Source organism: Triticum aestivum, chromosome 7A (assembly GCF_018294505.1).
Source record: "Triticum aestivum cultivar Chinese Spring chromosome 7A, IWGSC CS RefSeq v2.1, whole genome shotgun sequence".
Classification (NCBI taxonomy): Eukaryota; Viridiplantae; Streptophyta; class Magnoliopsida; order Poales; family Poaceae; genus Triticum; species Triticum aestivum.
Window position 1 is genome coordinate 578,838,383 of NC_057812.1, and position 430 is coordinate 578,838,812.

The window sequence follows — 430 nt, forward strand, 5'->3', positions numbered from 1 at the left end:
GACTTTGGCCCCTCGTTAGTGGGAGGGACCCCATTCTCGTTCTTGTTAGGTTCATTGTCTTGGTTGGGGCTCTGTGGCGGTGGCCATGTCCCTCGGTAGGAATAATGTCTCCCACGTTCTATCCCCGTTCCGATGGTGCATTTAGCGTCGTTGAAGAGCATGTGGAGGTGTGTCATTGTCCAATCTCGCCTAAGAAAAATGATATGCGAAACATAGTTCCAATACCTCTGATGTGGTCCACCCTAAGAGCAAGCCAAAATTCTAGGTGAATGAAAGGGCAACTGCAACTCAGCCTTTGATTGACTTCAAAACAACTTCTTTAAGTAATAGGATGTCACTACTTTTCTTTTAATCATTCAAGTTGGATAAAAAGATAGGAATATGGTTTTCTTCTTGATCCAATCGGTACTCCTCTCTTGAATTGAGGGGT